Genomic DNA, 21,431 nt, shown 5'->3' with positions numbered 1-21,431 from the left:
CGTGTCGTGAGGTACTACTTTGACCTCGAGCTACCTGGCAGGTGGATTGAGCAAAAGGGACTCACCCCTTGGTCCCCGGGTCTCCCGATTTGACAACCAATGATGTTCGGTTATTTGTTTACGTTAAGACGCACTTGTAAGCGGAAAAGCCAAAGGACTTGCAGGAACTAAAAGCTAAGATTAGTGAAATGATCCATCACATTTCTGACGACGCCAATGAAGTAATGCATGGCTGCCAATGGAATCAAGCTGTGGTGCTGTGCCGATGATGGTAACGGTGTATCTATGAATGATGATAGAAAATGCAAGTCACAATAAAGATCTTAAACTTCATTTCCCTGCAATATCATTGTTTTTATTAATATATCCGGATTTGTTTTGTTTCAAGGACTTTATAACAGCCCTGTATATACTTGTAGTTTTTAAGATTTTGTAAAGATCAGTTGAATTAGTTTTGTATGCAAAAATAAAAATAAACAGGAGAAGAAATTGAATTCGTGGTATTATCTTGTTGTTGGATACATTGAACGTGGAAAAGATAGTCGAATAAGTCACTTGGAGAGGTACGATCCTAGTGTTAAGACATCAATGCCGCACGGTTTTGATTTTTTTTATCACATACTAACACAGCATGCCTGAAGAGAATGTGAGAGCAAACTTCTTCACCAAGTATTTGTTTAATTTTCTTAATGTCATAGACAGTTTGCTTTGGCTCCGTCAGAGAAGAATATAATGAAACTCATTACTGAAGTGATGTATTAACAGGACCAGATGATCAGGCTCATCATCTATAATGGTTGTCGGATACTTGCGCGCTAATGCAACACTCTACATGGCGATCATGACGCCAGCATCGACAAAAGATTGTTTGCTTTACGACCAGTTGATTGCAACTTTTGCGAAAGCTGAGTCATAAATGCTTGTTTATTTGGTTTGTTGGAAAGAAACATTTCTTTTTTGGTATATACGCTCGTTGAAGAGCTAAAATTTACTTTTGTCCTTCAAACCCTTTTGTTCCCTTTCGATGAATTTCCGACTTTGTTCATTATGTATTTTCACAGCCATCAGAGACAACTTTTGGCGTCCCGTACTTTGTGAGAACATGAGTTATTTCCTCAAATGTCTTTTTGTTTTATTCCAAGGTAGGCGATGAAGCAAGAACCCACCATCAATGACATACTGCACATCTTTTTAGCAGACTTACTTCGATTTTTACTTGTTCATGTATGAATTTAGCACAGTTGAAACTTCCCAGAAATTCTCATAGGTCTACTTCTATCAAATAATGAGGGAGGTTATGTGGAAGGCTAGTATGAAAATATTTCTCACAAATCAAAGCTAGTTGTTTGAGCACAAAGTACCAGGCGTTCGAATGGTAGTTCACGCTCAATGACGAAAGTTTCATCTTTACATTTAACTTTTTGAACGGACTTCATGGGCCTCTTGAAACTATACTTATTTTACCATGAAAAACACCATAGTAAAAATATTCACAAAAAGTTGTTTAAGTGTTTGCTTTCAATTGACATAAAGACTAAGATGCCAAATGTTGAACAATCCTCAACATATAATGATATGAAGTACTAAGAAACGTGGAATGTTGGAAAATTCACCACAGCAGACATTTCTTTTCTCCAGATACAGAAAATTCTCAGAGATTACTAGACTTTTCAACACCGTTTTTCAAAGGTATTTTTTAAATAAAAGAAAACATGTCAACGCTAATTTGTACAATACAATAAGTTCGCGGTTCATTGTTTTTGTACCTAAATTTGTTAGCCTCTTAAGCCCCATATTCTACTTCTATTAGTCAATTTTCCAGTTGGAACAAATAAGGACAACTGTTAGATTCAATGTTGTTCTCATACAATGATACTCTTACTCCAGTAAAATCCGTGATACAGCATGCGTATACAGCAATAATAATTTTTTAGTAATAAATAAATAACTACTTTGTAATTTTTCAATTTTCTTCTTCTTATATGTAGTGGGTCAAATAGGGATGTATGCTATGTAGTTGAAGTTTGTGTTCTATAAACTTTACAACGATGCTACTGTAGTGATTATTATGTGTTCTCATATAATGGTCTACTGGTATTTCCTCCATTGAAATCGGTGATACAGCCCAGAAAGGGTATCCCATATTACGACATCTTCCTCAGCCTAGATCTCAGTAACTGTTTTACATCTCACACACAGGTGGGTAAGGCATGTAATAAAGTTTCTTGTTACGCTGCTGTACATACAGTGCTGCCAGAGATGAAATATTTTCGAAAAAAGTGAAGGTTTTGGTAATTTCTAAATTTCTTCTTCTTCTTCTTCTAGTGAGTGAGCAAAATTGGAAACAATGTTACATCTTTGGAATTTGTTTTCCATTCGCTTTAAAAAGATGTATTACCCATTGCTCTATGTTAATTAAGAGGGACACAGGAGGTGAGTAAATGATACATTGCTAATAAAAGTAACGCATGGCGGCCATGTTGGAAAATTCTCCATAGCTCCCTTACCTCATTCCGGGGAGGGGTAGAATTTTCTCCATCGATTTCCTCAGATATTGTTCCATAAGAATCCGTTGACAGTAATTGTATTGCTATTTGTTCCCGGTTCAACCCATTTTTCTTACCTACTTTCCTAGTCTATTATTTGAATAACTGATCAAGAATCCTGAAGTGCCAATCAAATGAGTGGCGTTATCCTTCTTCGCCATGTCCAAAGAAACTGAAATAAGAGTCCGGAAATACAAAGGTGAAGATCATAGTAACATAATTGAAAAATTATTTCCCTCGTACAAGCTGTCTTACAAGGGACAATAAATAATTAATGCTTCCTGTTGTGTTTATGGTCATCGTCTACGCCATTAAGTAGGCGGTAGAGGCCATATCTCCCGCAATGATGATAACTAGTAATAGGCATCCTCAACAATACCAGCTGCTATATATCACCTGACGTGAAAACTTGACTTCCATTTGCAGGTACCGCAACACCCTCCCTCCTAAAGTAAATCGTGAATTCTTAGTACTGTTATTTATTTTCCAAAGTTAAAGATAGACTGGAATGGAGACACTTCCATGACATGTCCAGTATCATTTCTGGTTTAGAGATCTCACTTCGGACAGAATGATTTATGCGATGTTAAATAATCTCTACCACATTTTGAAAATATGTTATTCGCAGCAGCAGTGGATAATATCAAGATTTAAATATCCCTGAGCTTCATTTAACTTTCTCATATCATGTAAGAGATCAATGAAGTTACCTATTGTATTCCAAGAAAACGTGTAAACGTATCAATGTCGATCGTGTTTTCTTTAGTTTCTAATTTTAGTTCCATTTAGTCATTATTCTGACCAAACATATAGTGGCTGATACTTTTCGTTTTTGTTATGTTGAATATCAAGTTCATTCACGGAAATCAACATATTGGGAAGAATAGCAATTATGTTTTATATGTAAGAATATAGAAAAAAAACTAATGAAAAAAATATTGGACAATTGAGTAGTTCTCTGGTATGTTGTTCAATCTGAAATCATACAAAGATAAAATCCTAAACAATATTAAAACTTCAACTAAACTATTTTGTTTCTTTTTCTTTTCCTTTTTCTTTATCTTTTCTTTTTCTTGTAATTAAGCCCAGGATTTACTGAAGATCTAAATATTACTTTCAGTAAATATATTCTTTTTTAGGAACAGAGACATGAAGTTCATGCAACATCAATGCTCGAGCTGTTATAAAACGAATTTGAAATTGCCTCTTGTCACAGAATATCCAACTATTGAGATTTTTGAAATTATAATTTACTAATCTGTGAAGATGGAAATGTATATTGTTGTATTTTAAAATTTGCTGGGTTGTTGGTAATAACATTGTTAAACATGATTGAAATTATTAATTATACTTTTTAAGCAATTTTTTCAATTTTAGTGTTCGTAAACATTGTTAGTTATGTTTCCCTGAATATGCAAACATGATAGCATAAGGTTTAAAATTTAATGATAGAAGTATGAACATTCTTAGAATACTTTTATTACATAATACTATGTACTAGGTAATACTATAATACTAGCTATTACTATTATATATAAAAAGGAAAGTGAATGAGCAATTTAAAAGGCTGTCATGATAGAATATCACACAATGGAAGCATACCATTGGTTTCAAAACGTAGATACACTAAGGGTTCAACCTATGTTTCAAGAGTTATGATTGACACATTATACAAATTTAAACAACGCTAGAACTCACTAAAGGTGAGTGAAAGATTAGTTAATCACATTGGTTATGTAATTTGATAGTGTTTTTGTGAAAGCAGAATAAATTCTTTCCAAGATGGTCACGAAAAGTTACAATAAAATGTTGAGTTCAGAAGTATTAATTCGGCTTTTCATAGTAACTAACATTTAAAAGAAGTCCAAATTTCCCACAGGAAACTTAAATGTAACGTAAGTGTTACGGAACTACACGGTACAGTCCAGCAATTCGTTAAAAGAATTTGCATTAGTTCCAAGTCTACTGTCACAGTATCAGCAGTAACTAAATAATATAACAGAAATCTCAATATTGCTCATAGGTAACTGAAAAAATATATTTCGAAATACGTACTTTGTAGGCATTCCTTTCTATCTAGTGTAATTTATTCCTTTATTTTTATGACTCAAAGACACCACAGTTATGCTGCTACTCCGTAATAAGCTGATCACATATTAACTAGACAATTGTAGTGAAACTCTGAAAGTTCTATCAACTCGAGAAATGATTTCTAATATGACCAAAGCACGTACTGGCCACTTAAATATTTTCTTTCTGTTTTTGCTCCTCCTAGAAAAGCCTTTCTGTTTTTGCCTCCTTTCTGTTTTTTGCCTATCACTGTTCTAGACAATGTAAACATTCATACGTTTTGAGCAATTCATCGGCAAACTGAACAAATGTGTAACGTCGAAATGTTTAATGTAAAATTAACAATTAATATTTAATCGTAAATTTAAGAATCACAAAGTCCTTGTTAGGAGTTAACAAGCTTTCTACAAACTCGGAAAAAATTATGTCTCTATAAGAATCTTCCGCGTAAGATTTTCACAATATAACCTCCAAAAGCATAAGATCAAAGAGCAGGGAATATGCATTATTGTATTAACAGGTTTCTTGATTACATTTTTGTTTACCACACACAAGAAATAGTGTAAAATAAAGTTGAATGCAAAGAGATAAATAGTACATGAGTTGTTCCAATCCACGGAGGATGGAGTCATGGAACTCGGAAACAGTACAATTATTACTATCATTAATATTGAGTAGTAAATGAAAAAACATAAATTTACAAATTATAATAACATGCCTCAATTGAAATCCATAAATAATTATATTTCAGAATGTGTTAGTTTATGTTTATGTTCACAGTTCAAGAAATTTGATTTCTGATTTGTAATTGTAGCAAAATTTTGATTATGTGCTTTTATACTGTTAAAGTTATTATATTTATATGCACACGACATCAGTTCATGCTTTGAAAGCCACAATGCAGGAGATGCAAAGTTTTATCTTCCTAGAACCTGCTTTTCAAATCATTACTACAAGGCTAAAATGCTACTTTATGCTTGAATTTACGTTTACTAAGCATAATGCATTGGTTTTATGAAACAATTTATTTATTTCTAAAAAAAGAAATATACTACTAGGGAGCTAGTAATTTCGTCGGCCTCTCTATTGACGAAATTTTGTGGCCATGTAATAAATTTGGTTATTATTACATAGGTGATTTTGTCATTTTTACATAAGAAACTTTTCTAACATCCAGTTTACTAGGTTTGATTGCTCGTCTATAGAATTTCTCCCATCTATATCAAACAAATTTCACTCAGGAAGTTGTCATTTGGGACAGGAAAAATTCTTTTCGTTATTTATATCTACGCCCTTTACTCACCCCAGCCTTGCTCTGCGTTAGTGCATTTATTGGCAGACGTTTCTGTTCGTAATTCTCCTCTAATCTTAGTCTTGTTATAAGCACTGATGCTTTGGCACTTTCTTTTGAAATACCTCTTCCCAGGCAATATCAGACTAGAGATTTCATTTTATTTATTCCAGAAATAAATAGAATCTAAACATTTTAGAGAGAGGCATCAAGCCAAACCTGGTCTGTCACATATAATTGTTTGTTGAGAATTTTACCCCCTCTTATACCAACAGGTTAACTGAAGGTACCCCTCGAGGATTGGCAATTCTTTCTATTTTTGCTATTTTAAGTAGCAAAGTTATTTAATGAAAGGAACAAATTGAGAATGATAATAGCAACATGATTTCAAATTAAAAAAAAAAAAACATTATGAAGATAGTAAATTCCTAGGAAGGACAAAAGATCCACTGCCAACTGCACAATCAAGCCTCTTCTTCTTCCCAAATTTTAAATTTCAGCTTTATTTAATATCTTAGGATTCAGTTTTCTAAAATTCAGTATGAAACTCTGCCTTACATTAAAAACACCTTCACTGGTATTTTCATTTCCTGTTTTCTTTGTTTTTTGCTTTCCTTTAGCTGCATGAGTCACGAGTGAACTACTACCTTCAATGCAGAATTTTAGGATTTAATAAGACAAAACTAATTATTATTGTCATTTTTATGTCGTCAATTATACAGCACTGTATTGGAACTTAATAACGAAGAGATGTTCCTCTGTAATTCAACTAAGTGAAGGACTAACTCTTTCCCTTAACGAGTAGTTAAATACTTGCGTAAACAGAGTGTATATGTCCAAATATATATCACAAAAAGTCTATAGCATTTTAAGTTATTTTTCTGTAAGTTAAATATTCAGTGATAGCAGATTTACAATTGTTAAGAAAATGACTAAGGTAAAACAAACTTCTTGACAGACCTCATTTACCTAGGTATAATATCAACTTTCTTCGATTAGGGACTACTAAAAATAAACCAATTCATATAGGTAAGAGTCTCTTGTTTCTCTGCTAAGGTAACATGGAAATCTCAAAACGTTTCTCTCCCTTGAAAGAGTTGTTTATACTTTGATAAGGTATCTTCTTCGTAACTCTATATAGACATTGTATCCTTGGTCTTTCTCTTCCTGGTTTTGCTTCTAACTTTCCCTCTATCAGCACGGTGATCCAATCGGAGCGCCGAATAAGATGCCCAAGCATGCTGTTTCTTCTTTTTCTTATTATTTTCATGATCTGTAGTCCTTCATTAGCTTCCGTTGATACTTCTTTATCCCTTTCCCTTTCAGGCCATGATATGCGTAGTGTTCTGCTCCGACACCACTTTACAAATACCTGAGAGTAGGATATTTCAGCTTTGCTCAATGTCCACATATCTGATCTGTAAAGCGTTTCGCTCCTATACCAGCTTTTTAATAAATCGTTTTTCAACGTCCAATGATACATTAATTGAGGGTGGTAGTTCTCATTTCCCTTTGAATGCCTGTTTAACCTGCATTCTTCTTGAACTTACGTCTTTCTCACTTCTTCCGTTGAGTATATTTTACTTAGTAAGTAGGAAGGCGTCTTAAAGTCCTCTACTTTCTCTCTCTGTAGTCATTCCTTTGCCCCTGTCTGTACTGCTCTTGTGTACGTTACCACTTTCTTTTTTCTTATTTATTGTGATTTTGCATGTTTTTTAAAGTTGGTAGTTCATGTTTGAAAGTGCTTCCTGCAAGTCCTGTTTGTTCTCCGGTATCAGTGCTATGTCATCCGAAGATTCTGTTGTGCTCAAAACCTGCCCATTTACTTTTACACTTTCCTCGTTTTTATCAAAGAATTCTTGCATAGCCTCCTCTGTATAGACGTTGGGCAAAACAGGTAAAAGTTCCCATCCTTGTCTTACTCCTTTACTTATTCTTGCTTCTTTCTGATCTCTTCCTGTAAGATCCAGCTTGAAGAAAAAGAAAATTAACTTACCTAACACACATTAAAAATTATTATTTTTTTTATTTTGTGCTGTACAACACATTAACATAGGGTAACTTTACTTTGGCAATAAGATTGTAATACTAACTTTACAAGTAAACGTGATTTATTTTGATTTTTGAAATCCCTAAAGCATTTTAGAAAGAAAAAGAACAGTTTTCTTTCAGCCTTAAATGCAAACGCTAGGTGAGATGAATAACATGTTTCAACAGAAAACAGTAGAATAGTTTCAAATATTCTTTTGCTCCGCTGATGTTTGTTGCTTTAATTTTTCGCTAGTTTTGGCTCAAGAAATGTACCAGAGTTAAGTTTTGAGAACCCTCGATTTGGCAATGAAACTTAACAAATTTTGTAAAGCAGGTATTTAATCATTATAATTTGTTTACAGTTACGAAATTTTCCCTCTTTCGATTGCGTTTGAAATCGTTCTAGAATAAAAATATAAATAATGTTTCAAATTTCCAACTTCAACTTACGGTTATTTCCTGTTGTAGCAATCCATTTATCTAACATAAAATTTTCATATGGCAATGGCAATATTATCGTTCATTTTTGGACTATCTTGAATGTGACGAGCTTAAATCCAGAGGAAATGATCCAGACCAAAATAGATGTCGTAAGAATCTCGAGCATACTTTTGGAATTTCTCTCGAACGCAGCCTAGATTTTCCTGAACAGAAATCTATCTACCCTAAGGGCGCTCATTCTGTTTCAAAAATGTTTGTCTATATGTCTTATAGCTTTTTCTCTATGCAGATCAATATTGAAATAGAAAATTATTATTGATTTCCACCCTTTCTCTTTCTAGTAGAGAGCTGAGAATACAAACAAAATAAGTTCCAGGGGCAACCATTAGACGACAGGGAAACATTTCTTGCTGTTTACTTCGCACTGTACTCATTGATGCCAAAGACCTACATGGTGGTATACATCAACCATTTTATTGTATTGATAAACTATGTTCATCAGCCAAATCTATTCTTAACTTTTGACCATCTACTCCCATCAATTCTTATTCAAATTTTATATTTCTCAAATGGGCACATGAACAGGCGCTGTGCATAATGGGAGGATTTAATGTTCTACTCTCTATAGGTAACATGATAAAAGATTACGAGGAATTTTGTGATATGTGGGTTTATCATTACAAGAAGAGCTGTCGCCTCTGCCCTTTCACCCTCCACTGATGCAGAAAATTTTAAAAATTTATTACAACTTCCAGTTTCAAAGTGTGGCCTCATGGAATATACTTAGCCTTGTATTCCAATATTAATTTACTGGTGAAAAAATAGATTTAATAACGTGTCTACTATTCGTATTATAATCATAAATAGCATTAAATAGTATCGCTCAAGTTTGAATATTGATGGTCAAAGAACAAAATGTGTGACAAGTAGGTAGCGTGAGTTGTCTTCCTTTGTTTGCACATTTCCAAACCCTGTGTTAAAAAACTAGCTTCAATCTCATGTTTGATAAATCCACTGAAACTTGAGATTGAGATGAGGAATTGCTTCTCTATAAGAGATTAAAAGAAATTGCATATATTCAGGATTAGAAAAATATACTCTATATTCTTTATTATATAGCTACATAAACTGGAACTTCAATACCTACTCGAATTCAAAAATTATGAGCTCAGATTTCAGTGTAATATTTCTGTAGTAAGAGTGTCTGTAAAAGTTTCACAACATGAAAAGGAACTCGTACATTAACATTATGGAAAGGCGTTTAACATTGGTAATTAGATTAGTAATATATATATATATATATATATATATATATATATATATATATATATATATATATATATATATATATATATATATATGCTAAAACATACTTTCTATGTAGTCACAGTAAGTGAGTGACAACATAGAAAGTGCTCTTAGCCTTGAACTGAGGGTTTTTAGGTTTGTCTACTGGCCGAATTTCGTTTGGACAACCGCCTGCTCACTGTTATTTTTGTGTTTGACCGTTTATTCCTATAGTCCATCTCTACCAATTTCTAAATAATCATTCAAATTCTTGAATTATTTAATCGACGTTATCCTTTATCCTGAAATGCATAATAGTAGAGCGTAATCTTAAAATATAATTTCGTTTTGACTCCGTCTTATTTTTGGTACGTAACATGTAAAATTTGATAAGAGGGAAAAACTGTTATTATATTATTTTGGTTTTCTTGCGTTAGTCAATTTGAAACGAGAAACAAGAATGTTCTGAATTATTGAAAAAAATAACACTACTATAATAAAGTATATGGTAATTGTTTGTTGACCACGTTGCGAAACTGAAAAACTCATTACTTTAAATATGCAAACACAGTTTCGTTTATATAAAAGAAAGGACTTTTCTAAGGCTTAAAACGCTTGAAGCATTTTGTGCTGGCTTTTTAAACTTATATTATTGTAATTTGTTTACTGCAATTTTAATTTAATTCATTTTCTTAATTGATATTGCATTAAACACTCCTACGTAAAGGGAACTTTACACTTTGTTTTGCAAATGTTTGTTTTAGTTTCAAGTCTTGACATAGTAACATATAATTGCAAAACAGAAACACTAAATTGAGTTTTAAAATTATCATATGCATTAACATACACTCTTCTTTTGCCTTGCTGAAAGGTACGATATTAAAAATTGTAATTCTGGTGGCAAATATTAAAGAGTTAAAATTCCTTTTATTCTCAAACTGTATCAATAACAAATTTAGTGCTGATAATTGGAAATAAATCATTACCAGTGAAACTACTTTTAAGCATCTATAAAGGTAACCAAAAAAGTTATATCGCTTAAACACTCACGAACTTCGAACACCGATATGTCACCTAAGACTACCTGGAAGATCACAAATAGACCCCATCAGCAACGACGACCTTCTTCCAACGTTCTGGAAGGTCATGAATTACATCGCGGGCGAACTTGCTGGGACGTGAGTGAAGAAAGTATCAAGTGCAATTTGCACCTCTATTAGGGATCTGAACTTTGAGCCTCTGAGATGAATGTCCAAGGAATGGAACAGGTGATAATTTTACGATGCAATGTCAGGCGAGTATGGTGGATGCAATAGTGTTTCTCATCCAAGGTTTAGAATGGTGTCCCAGATCATCCTAGCCAGGTGGAGCTTAGCGTTATCCTGTAAGAGGAGGATCCGTTTACGATTCAAAATTGCTGGCTCCAGAGTTTCGAGTTTTTCTTGGAAACGGTTGAGCTGCTGAGAGTACACAGTTGCATTGATGCTATGACCCAGCTGGTAGTTGTTACCGATGCACGATGCCGGGAGCAGTTCACCAAACAAACAGAAGAATCTTCTTCTGGTGCAGTGCTGTTCATGGGATGCTAAGCAATGATGACAGCGCCATGGAGCTTCGTATATGACCCACTTCAAAACATATGTCAACACTCTGTGCAGAAATGGCTTCTTCGCCAGACGAGACAGCAATGAAATACAGGTGTCAACTCGCGTTTCTTTCTGTACCAGAGTCATATCATGTAGGATCCATCGACTCAACGTTTAGTGCCTCCAAGTTGATGGTGCGACTGACGCATGGTTTCACCATTCACACTGAATTGTAGTCGCAGTTTATCACATATTTGGGCACTATTCGCCTCAATTGATGACTGAGGATCTGTATTTTGTATATGTGTTGATCTTCCGGCACGTATTTCGTTTTCGAGTGTTTCTTTATCTTCCTTAAACTTATTAGACCACAGTTGCACTGCCCGTCAAGTCACGACACCCGCACTAAAGGTCTGACATATCTTCCGCCCCGCTACAGCGGGGTTTGAGCCCAGTTTGAACTCGTACAGCATACAAGCCCTTATGACGGCTGTGGAGGTCCCGTGTTCACTCTGTCCTTACGCAAGTTCACGGTGTAACTGAACTAAAACAACCAGTTAGTATGTGAGATACCCACACCAACAACTGACCTTATCTCCATTGGCATTCAACTCACAGTGTGAGGGCCATTAATTAATGACCTCCAAAATAACGACTGAATATTCTTGGTTACTTTTATACAACTTAACACTTAATTCATAGAAATAGCATTTACTTCTTCATTGAAGTCAGAGTTGATTTTTCTTTTAATCACCGAGAATATTTGAGGTTTGCAAGTGTAACTAACTTTAAAAATTATTGTTTACCATTATATACACAAAATGTCACGTTTTAATAAGTTTTATGAAACATGTTTTTATAAGGTTTAAAAGTTGAGTATTTTGTCTGAATGTGATAGTACTGCCTTTTTTATTTTGAATGTTTTTGTTCAATAGCACCATGAAATTATTCGTTTAGCTTATATTTAGGATAAATTTCTTCTACTGTGAATATATAGGGACGTGGGTCTAAGAGAACGCTCATTCTGGTGCGTGGGATTCCTGTTTCGATCAGAGTTCAAGGCAAGTGGAGTTTCTGGTGTACAAACACTGTACCCGCGGGATTTCTCCGAATTCTCTCCTTTCCCCCTACGTTTTGCTTTCCAGGATTGCATTCATTTCTTATCATCGTCGGCTCATTTAGCCTAGCAGGCATAATTGCGGGACGTAAAACTGAAATATGTCATTTCATTTCGACTGTTAATACCGTTAAAAGTGAATTCCTTAGTTGGAGGATATACTAGTCAGCATTGAACCTTGGAAACTCATTTGGAAGTGTAAGGTTATTGTGGTACCAGATCTATAAAGTAACATATTACAAATTCTTATAAGATATTTTACTGGCATAAATTTATACGAAAAACGAATTTGTCTCATATACAGTACAGTAAAGCAAGAAAATACGACTAGCAATAACATTGTTTGACAAAAGAGAAAATGGTGAAAATTTATTCTAAAATGATGCTCTTTTTTTAATATCATGCACTTCTAAAGGAGAAACAAAGAACGCTAGCAAATCTTTCCCCTCATTTTTAATAAAGGTATAGTAATAATATGGCATTCCATTTATAAATTACCTTTTCTTATTCACTTTACAAAATAAATAGAACTTTCTATGCACTTGATTATATTAAAGTTCAGCTGAAATGTCCAGCTAACTTTATGATTAAATTGCTCTAGTTGCCATGTGGACTTGACGGTAAAAAGAAGCAGATAGGAAGATTTTTTTAAGAAAGTAAAATAAAAGAGACATTGTGCTGAAGCGACCCGTTGCAAACGAGTTTACAGAGGGATTGTCTCTACTGACGTGTGCATTATTGGTGAGGGAAGAAGTAAATGTGTAGTTTGTGCTTCAGTCTAGAAACGTCGTTTCTACACTTAAATAATAAACTTGTTGCTTTTTACAAAATCATTCTGCAGAATATATGAGATAAATTTCAGTAATTATAAGGAATTTTAACAATTATTAATACCTTTTTTGTTTTGTGAGCAGAAAATTTGGAACGAATTGACAGAAATATCGAATAGCTCAGCCTATGGCTTATACTTATTTTCGGAAGTTGACAGTGATAGAAGTTGGACAACTGATAATACTGTATATGTTCGTGATCTTGTCTGAGAGGGTAGTTACCCAGATACGACCAGTCTACCAATTTTGTCGTATTACAAATGTTGAAGGAACCAAAAATACTTCATGGGTTCTTTAGGAAAATTATCAAAAATGTCAATCTAGAATAAACACATTGTTTCCTTTTAAAATTAGTATTATTCAATACAAGAATCAAGCATTCTGATCATACTCCAGTTTCGAACGTAACAATAGAGTGAACACTGGAAAATGATGCAGAAAGTAATGAGAGTGTGTCATTCAGTTCTGATTATGAGGATCTGAAATCCACCCTTTCAATATCACATGTGCAATCAAAAAGTTTATCACATAGAAGAGTGGAACACCTAGTAAGGATTACTAATTTTCCAAAGAAGCAAACATATTTACTTGATTCTCAGCTATACAAACATAATATCGTAAAGTCAATTTACATTTGGCTCGTGAATGTAACGACTATTAGTAACATGTATACCGGAGTGCCATTGATCAACTGTTTAGTACCTTTGGAACGAGACCCAATTCCGTGGGATGACTGGTTATTCTTGGCGAATCGAAAACCATCCTTAAAGATACTCTTCGTTACAATGGGAACTACCAAAATATCCATTGCAGTCGCATGTTCTACACCAACGGAACATAAAATATCATGACTGGTATTGAGTACCATTCAATATGAAAATCACAAAGGGAGATTTGAAAGCTATGGGAATTGTGTTAGACACGCAAGCTAGGTAAACGAAATAATGTTCTTTCTTGTATCTCTGAGGTTGTAAGGCAAAAAATCAATATTTTATAGCATCAAGCTAATCTACCACATGACCTGTAAAACTTGAGAGCAAAATTAATAACAAGTTTTTATTACCAAGGACATTAGCCTTTCACCAGCGCTCTATCTAGAGTTGAAAATTATATTAAACTTTGTTAAAGGAATGGACAAACAGGGTAGTGGCTTAATGTAGATACAGACAAAATGCCCGAAGATGAGTAATGTGAAGATTTATAAAATATATTGGTCCTGAAATTCGTGGCCTAATTAAGGAGATAGTCGTAGCCTTTCGACGCAGTACAAAGACACTAAAACGACTGCAGATTACAGGAAACTTATTAAACGAACATTTATGTTGTATCAAATATTGGAGTACAACATGTCACTCAAGATACATTTTCGGCAGTCATATCGGCGATGTGAAAGTGAGTACGCCGAGCGGTTGCGAAGCGACATCCGTACAGTGCTGTAGCTACGTTTTAAGTCATTTTTTAGTGACTGGTATACATCACTCTGTGAAATATCCAACTTCTTCCCACATGTACAAACACAGTAATTGTAAAAACTTTCGATGGAAGTCTAACCTGTTTTTACACAGCTCATAACAATTTCAAGGTAGTAATGTTAATAATAGCTTTGCCTATTAAGAGGACCTAATTAAATTTAACATTCTTGTTTTTGGAAATGTATTATTATTATTATTTTAAATAATTATATCATTGAAAAATATCTGCGGATCATCTTTACAGAGGCAATTGTTTTCAAGTGAATTCTAATATACATCAAGACAACGTCTATAGAAGAATGTTAATCTGTCTTATATATATATATATATATATATATATATATATATATATATATATATATATATATATATATATATATATATATATATATATATATATATCCAGGGTGTTTAATAAGTAATGGTCATAAATTAAACCGTAGATAATACATGCCAAAACTAACAAAAAAGTCTTAGTAAACATGTGTCCGCAAACGCTTCGTAACGGAGACAGGGGCTATCAAAAGTGTGGGAAAATGAAGTTTAGAGACGAATATCTCAAAACGTTCCGGTCCAATGAATGACTATCGAAGTCAGACATGCGCTATGCAGAAATGCATGGTTGATAACTGCAATGGGGGCGCAAGGGATTCCCCAAAGAAACGGAAGTGTTCCCGGAAAATTGTCTAAGGAAAGGGGGCTCGAGATGAACATCGAGGGCGAGTCTATCCACCAGTAATTCATAAGTCGTGGTAACAGGTCGAAAGCTCAAAGAGATACAAAATAGCGGACAATCTTTACGTGCCGTGTGGTTGCATACCCAGCAGGAAATGAGAGAGGTAATCAAAGTGTGGTGATGTACGTTCAAAATTGCTCCAGGAAGAATTCCGACAACTAATGCATACGTGCAAGTGTGGCAGCACTTACATAAATCAAACAGTATGCAAGGCACTGATGAAGTATTATGTGCTAAGCAGTTAATGTAACAAATATCCGCAAACTGGATTGCAATGGGAAAAGCATGACAACATTCGAGTATGTGGGAGGCGAATCTGAAACATTCCGCATGTTGAACGCGTAAGTGTATTGCAACAAGCAAAAAATGATGGACATGTCGTGTTTCTCCATATCAACAAACAGAAATCGTCATGTTGGTAATGTGTACAGCATTAATCATAAGGTAAACAGTAAATACCCAGATGTGTAACCACAGAAGAGATGCATGAGAAATTAACGTACCTTCATCATTAAAGTAAATGTTGGAAGTGTCGTCCATTCATGCGAATGCATGCTCGTACCCGTTTTCGCAAAGATCGACGTACTCGTGATAACATGTCGGCATCCTGTTAAATATGTCCGTACCATTGTTCCGCCCTTTCTCGAAGGTCTTCTAATGTTGCAACAGGGGTAAAATTAACTTGCGATTTTACATGGCCCCAGAGAAAGAAATCTAAAGGATTTAAGTTCGGGGAGCGTGGTGGCCTAGCAATAGGAGCCCCACGCCTATCCACTCTCGTCCGAAGGACGAGACGTAAATAGGACGTAAATGGTCTCTGACACGATTAAAGAGATGTGCTGGCGCTCCATCATGCATAAACCACAGTCGCTGACGCCCATCGAGAAGTATATCTTCGAGTAGAAGCGGCAAACCGTGTTGGAGAAAAATTCAAATATGAGACTGCAGTTAATGCATTAGGAAGAAAGAATGGTCTTACGAGCTGATCACCTAAGAGTCCTACCCACACCTATTTAAGGAAAACCTACGCTGATGTCCTAACTCCACTATTGCATGTGGATTCTTAGTGGCCCATACATGAAAATTGTGAAAATTAACAATGCATTCCGGGTGAATTGTGCTTCATCAGTAAATAGGACGTCATCAGTGAAATGAGAATTGCCAGTAATTTATCTGCGAAGCCACAAACAAAACTGCATTCTCGTCGGAAAGTCTGTGGGAGGGCAGAGGTTGGTCACGTTGCAGATGTAATGGCTACAACTGCTTCATGGAGAATGTGCCATACGAGGGCATTGGATACGCGTTCGGCAAGTCCCACACGTCTTGTGCTCGTTCCTGGGTTTTCGTCCACTGCCTGTAGTACACGTTCTTCTAATTCAGGGGTACTTACTGTCCTTGGCATTCCCGGCCTGGAACAATGTGTAAAGCTCCCATGTTCTCGTAGCCACTGATGTATTCTGAGGAATGTTCTTCGGTCTGGTTGCTGTCTCGTAGGGAAAGTCTTGCGATATAACCTAACGGCCTCTACCGCATTCCCGTTTGCTTTGCCGTACATAAAGTGCATGTAAGCATATTCAATATTACTGTACATTGTATCAATGACAAGGCAAACAATAATTTAGCAACACACTAATAGCACTAATTAACACTGCACAATAGTATCCCCGTGGCTTAGCAACACTACTGAAACTATTGCACTATTCCCCGCAATACGATGAAGTAAATACATCCACAACACTGTAAAGGCACGCGCGTTTGACAAATCTTCAACACACTGAACTACTACATTCACTGTAGGCGAGAAAGTCAAGTGAAGGCAACGAACCTCTACACTCTGAATCATTCTCCCAAGCGACTACTCCGGTACGACGAAAGCATGTAGACCTGTAGCAGAACTCTTCAGGCAACATAACGAACAAACGTGGAAAGGCAAGCGTGTTTCCAATTCACGTCTGTAATCGAAACAATGTAGTGTTCTTCAATTCCATATTTCCTGGTTTACCAGCTGATTGACAGAACTGCGTGCACAGTTTTTTTACGTATACGTACAAGGGATGAACCAAATAAGGAGCAACCTACGGGCGCTCGATTGATTGAGTTATTGTTGTTTTAAATGAGCTTAGGAGCTTCGAAGGACGGGACCTACGATTTGGAAAATCTGAGATCAGAACCACTGCATTCAGTGGGCACTTCAGCTGATTTGAACCCGTAACATCATGCACCGAAGGTGAGCTCAACGTCGGTTGCAACCCCGATTCAGTATTTCCAGCTGGCTTGCATGTACTACCAGTGTTCCTTTCGGCCATTCCATTCATTTTCGCGCATCGTTTGTTTTACCTTGGTATTGGTACAGTAAAGGACTACTCTGTACATGTAAATTCGTCTTAGGAATGTGTTCTGAAGTAGTTCAGAACATGCACCACCACCTTTCTTCGATTGCCTCTCTCATTTCCTGTTGGTTATGCAACCACACACGGCAGGTAAACATTGTCCGACATTTTGTATCTTTTCGAGCTTTCGACCTGGTGCCACGACGTATGAATTACTGGTGGATAGACTTGCCCTCGATGTTCATCTCGAGCACCCTATCCTTGGACAATTTTCCAGGAATCCCTCCGTTTCTTTGGCGAATCCTTTGCGCGCGTATTGCAGAGTTATCAACCATGCATTTCTGCATAGCGCAGGTCTGACTTCGATAGTCATTCATTGGACCGCCCTCTTTCCGATTCATACTTTTTGAGATATTCGTCTCTAAACTTCATTTTCCCACATTTTCGACAGCCCGTATCTCCGTTACGAAGCGTTTGCGGACACATGCTTACTAAGACTTTTTTGTTAGTTTTGGCATGTACTATCTACGGTTTAATTTATGACCATTACTTATTAAACATCCTATATATGGTGCCTTCCATTTCAATTCAGGCAGAGCATGTACCATCACCATCTCAGATATTGTTGAAACTTTTTTTATAGCAACTAGACATGTTTTTAAGAGACCCATATTTTTTTGTTTTGTCGAAAAAAATTTTCCCGCCAAGTAATGGGCCATCAAAGACGGGGAGTACAATTTATGAATTGTAGAAGACATGGAAAATGATCAATTTCGGAGCCTCACCATTCGGCTATGGAGATAGGTAGAGTTATAATTCTTGTTGTGGTATGTACATAGGGATATAAATAAACTATATTTTATTATAGTTTGGTTTGCGCATGCGTATCTTTTTGTACATAAATTAACAAATGAACGTCAATTTATCTGAAAAGTCGAAGTTTGCGAATTTTTTTCGAGCACTTCCGGTTCGAATTTTAAAATTCTGTTTTCACGGTTGGTAAGACCTAGTTACCCGCTTTCCGAAAAAAATTTTGTATCGCTTCTGTGGTCAACCGTTTTGTCGCAAAAAATTCGAGAAATTGTAAAATTTTCAAAAATCGCCATTTTTGGGCGCCATTTTCTCGAAAACACCATTTTTTAAAATTCTGAAATTTTGTCAGATGGTTCAACTTTACCTGAATAATAAACACACCAAATATCATTCTCGACCAATGCTTCATGGATTAACTGCAGCCTTTTAAAGTTATCGAAGTTTCGCTAATTTTGATGTCACAGTTAGCAACACTGGGAACAATAAAAGTGCAATGATTTGATGATGTTTGTGGTTCATATTCATTAAATGAAGAATAAAAGGTTTTCTTGGCTGGTTTTTTATTATTTTGAACAAAGAGGCTCTTTGAAATAGTAAAATGAGCCCCCCCCTACTCCGTTTTCTTAAACTGAAGTAATCTGAGGTGGAAATTACGATTACGAAACACACAAATTTTAAGTTTACTTGAAATGGCCATGCAATGAATTCTGATGATCTATAAAAGGCTTAAACTATTACCTCAGTATGATTTGGAATGCTCCAGACAAAGTCTCAATTAAGTGCGATGTCATTACAGTGATCGAAAAATGACAAAAAGTTAAAAAAAAATCGAAACATTTTCTTACGCGTTCCAAAGAAATTTACTGAATTTTTAAACAGAACAATCCCAGCATAAAAATGGGTCACTCGGAATTTTATAGTATTCGACTAAAGTGTGTCGGTCCGAAACCTGAGAGGGAAGTGTGTGTGTGTGTGTATTGTGCAAAATTTAAGTTAGCTGCTACTGCGTTGCTACAAATCAAAGGTGCAACCTGTATTGAAGCTGTCATGAGTGACCTATTTCCTTTAGTAGTATGATCCGTAGAAAATGACAGCTGTCTTCTTCAAGAATGTGGAGAATGTCCTGGAGTGGAAGAAATAAGTGTGGTGTCTTTAATTATTGATCCTGATGAAAATGAAAGTGGTTACGTATGCCATATGGGAGAATAATAATCTCGTTAAAAAAAAAAAAAAAAAAAAAAAAAACTGTGCCACTTTCTGTTTTCGTATTGTACACTGCCGGTTTAACTGAAAGAATTGTAATTCATGACTACATCAAGAAAATCCAAAGAGAATAAATTGCTACCGAAAACCACCGTATAAAATTTCAAGATACAAATTCTATTTTACTTCATGTGGACTTCGTTGAAAACTGGACTGTTATTCTGCAAAGTGAAATTCAGAGTTATCACCGAAATATGAAACAATTGACAGTTTTGTTGTAATAAACGTCGATAAAACACACGATTCGGCTCATGTACTCATAGTCATAGACAAAATTCTAAACATACTCGAAGAAAAGCGAAAATATATTTTATAGAAAAAGGTTTGAATACGTGAAAATAGGTGTCTACAATTTCCCAAACCGTGTCAGTGATTTCTGATGGTGCTGCATCCCACTTTAAAAATCGCTTTCAGATGTTCGAGATGCAGACAGGTCCGATAAAGCAGTGTTTTTGCAGTGAAACCGGCCATGCAAGGGTCTCTGCGACGGTAGTGGGGAAGGGGGGGACAAACAATGTGGCAACGCGCCATAGCCTTAGGCTAAAACAGATACACAGTATTAAAACCGCAGTAGAAAAAAATGAAATGAAATCTTTAAGTTTTACGTTCCACGCTTATGCCGGTTAGGCTAAAGGAGACGGTGATTATGAGAAATGAATGAAATGGTAAAATTGCAGAACGTTACGAGCTGGGATTGAACCAGGGACCCCAAGCACCGGAAGTGAACGCTCTACCACTGAGCCACCGCGTCTCCACTAAAACCGCAGGAGATTTCGTGAGTATAGTGCAAGTACAAACTCCGGGTATTACTCTCGTTTTGTTACCTGGAACTGAATTCGACGACTTTCGGAAGAAAAAAGGGAAAGTATGCGACCAGTAACTGGTATTCAATGAAGTTATCTTTGGCTTTCGGAAAATGGCGAAGTTTTTATGGCAGTAACGGGTCACCATGAACTAACTTCATACTTCCCCCAAAATCGAAATTTTGCAATTCAAAGTGTAGATTTAAGAAATCTGCAAAAAGGAACTTTTGTTATATACATATATGTATGATAACCAGTGGTGCGTAGCAGAAATATTATGAATAAATCATGAATTACGTGAAGTGCTGTTTATGCTTCCACATGAACCTTCAGCAGGGTACAGGTTTCCAGAAGAACATAAGAGAAGTGAAAATAAGTGTTTTGTGACTATCGACAATGTGCTACGCAGGGGCGTATCCAGGACAGACTTCTGAGGGGGGGATTGTAATACTGCTACTTAGAGCTACTTTTAAGAGCTCCAAACTCTGGGATGGGTTTTATTTATATATAAATAAGAAAGTTTCTTCTTCTGGGGGGGGTGGCAATCGTCCCCCTAGATCCACTCCTGGATGAGTTATGAGTGAACCAACATCTATCGGAGCATCTGCACGGTTACATGCTATTAGCAAAGAAGACAACCACCAAGCAATAGATTGGTCCATGTAAAAAAAAAAAAAAAAAAAAAAAAAGTGAAATTTTGTTTTCTAAGACCATTTTAAGTAAGTGAACTTGAAATTTGTGTGTTTCGTAATCGTAATTTCCACCTCAGATTACTTCAGTTTAAGAAAACGGAGGAGTAGAGGGAGGCTCATTTT

Source organism: Thermobia domestica, chromosome 4 (assembly GCF_964235325.1).
Source record: "Thermobia domestica chromosome 4, izTheDome1.hap1.1, whole genome shotgun sequence".
Lineage (NCBI taxonomy): Eukaryota > Metazoa > Arthropoda > Insecta > Zygentoma > Lepismatidae > Thermobia > Thermobia domestica.
The sequence above is the reverse complement of the archived record's forward strand: the minus strand, read 5'-3'. Positions refer to the sequence as shown.